Source organism: Lupinus angustifolius, chromosome LG16, assembly GCF_001865875.1.
Source record: "Lupinus angustifolius cultivar Tanjil chromosome LG16, LupAngTanjil_v1.0, whole genome shotgun sequence".
Lineage (NCBI taxonomy): Eukaryota > Viridiplantae > Streptophyta > Magnoliopsida > Fabales > Fabaceae > Lupinus > Lupinus angustifolius.
Genome location: NC_032024.1, coordinates 14,596,459 through 14,598,891, shown reverse-complemented (window position 1 = coordinate 14,598,891; position 2,433 = coordinate 14,596,459).

Sequence of the window (2,433 nt, the reverse complement as noted above, 5' to 3'; positions counted from 1 at the left end):
GATATAAGGCATCACTTCCTAAGGGATCATGCTCAAAAGAAAGATGTATCTGTAGAATTTATTGATACTCATAACCAACTTGCAGACATTTTCACTAAACCCTTGGCAAAAGAACCTTTTTACAAAATTAGACTTGAATTAGGCATTCTTGTTGAAGTTTACCTGTCTTGACATGCTTATATGATTATATGTTTGGTTCATTTATATTATCTCATGCCTACTTGAAACATGCTTATATGATTATATGTTTGCTTCATTATTATTATCTCATGCCTACTTGATCTTAAATATATTTATTTGTGTTCAAAAATTTAAATTTTTAGGTTCAAAATCATTTTTATAGCTTAAATTTTGCCTAAAAATAAGTTGTTCTGGGGTACGTAATCGATTACACTAGAGAGTAACCGATTATAGGATGAAACAGTGTGTTTTAGTAACCGATTACCCAAAGTGAGTAATCGATTACTCAAAGCTGTTGTTTGAAAATTTTAAAAATTTGTTTTTGAGTAACCGATTACTCAAAGAGGATAATCGATTACTCTGTGTTGGTATATATATAATTTCTGCATTTTTCATCTCATCTTCCTCACTCAACTCGTGCATACCCATCTCTCACTCTAAAATCTTCATTTCTAAACCATCTTGGGTGATCTTTGTGTCCATTCATATCACATTCTTGGCTCTAAACACTTCTAACCAACCATTTTTGTGATTAGTGGCTCAAATCAAAAAACCCCAAATTCCCAAAAACCAAAAATTTCAAAATCCCAATTTCATGGCTTCCTCTTCTAAATCAAAGAAACAACACTCCAATACTACTCAAAGGAGTCAAGGAACAACTGCTTTGGAATGCAACCCTCTAGACTTAACAAGGCTTCTTGCTAACAATGAGCAACGCAAGATATTTGACGAACACTTCCATGGTCGCGCCATTTTTACTCCTAAATATGGTAATGTTGATAATTTTGAGTTTGAAGATTTTCTTTTCCCTTATTTCTTACGTCAACAAAAACTTTTTGACTTTTGTTCTGAAACAAACGACATTTATCCTGAACTTGTGAGAGTATTTTATTGTAACATGAACTTTCGGAAAAATCGTCTTACATCCTATGTTAAAGGAAAAGACATTGTTTTAGATTTAAAACTTTCAGTTCATTATTATGTAACATACCCTATCAAGGTGACATAACAGGTTTCGGCGTTGTATGTGAATGGGATAATTATGATCGAAAAGATTTTTATCTCTCTTTATGTCGACTTTCAAAAAGGGAAATAGAAATGCGTAAGCAACAAGGCTTTGGAGAGACTGTCAAACATTGAGACATCCTATCTGCTGGATATCTCAAACTAGAGGAACGTTTGATTCATTATTTCTTGAGCTATGTCCTTTTTCCTAAATTTTCAAATCATTCTGAAATAAGTGACATAGAATTCCAATTGATGTATGCCATAAATTTTAATATCAAAATCAATTGGACTTTCATGATAATGAGACAAATGTAGACCGTTAGAGATACTCAAAGCCCCTTGGCATATGCTATCTTTATAACCAAAATTCTTCAGCATTTCGGAGTTTCTATGACTGGTGAAACAAAGACGCCTCTGAATCTTCGAGAAAGCCACATTGATGTAGATGTAATCCACAAAATGGGCTTCACCAAACACCTGAGAACCCGCACTTATATTCATAGAACCGACAAGCCGACACTGATGTTGAACCATCTGAACTTGAAGCTCCTAATCCTTCTGAACCACAACCATATGAGTTTCAAGCTCAAACATCCTCATCTACTGCCATGCCCTCAAACCAAATGATTATGGATGAGTTGGTTTCTCTCTGAGGCTACATCACTAATCAGATGGATGCTCTTGACTCTCAGAATCAACAAATCCAATATGAACTTCATTGCCTTTCCTCAAAGATGGACAACATGGATATTGATGAAGATAACTCGGAGCCTGAATCTTAGTATACCTATTGTTAGGATTTTTCTGGTTGTATTTGCTTTTTAATCTCGGACAAATTTTTTACTTGGTTGTTGTTTGTTGTTTGTTCTTGCTGCTGGACAAATTTATGTTTTAATGTTTTATGCTATATCTTAATTAAAATATCTTAACTATGCACTGCATTAATCTTTTATGCACTGCATTAATTTTAATTAAAATATCTTAACTATACATCATGTATGCTATATATGCTATATATCTTTGTGCTGGACTCTTGACTTTTCTATGATTTGATGAAGTCAAAAGGGGGAGAAAAGTTGGGAGAGTGTATTTTCTGTCAAACTTTATTCCAGGCACTTAACTCCAATGAATTGGGATCATACAATATAGGGGGAGCATACTCAAGACAAGTCAAGATATATCACAAAGTATGCTACTCTCAGAAAATTCAGAAAACTACACTGTCAAGAAGATATTGGTTTGTCA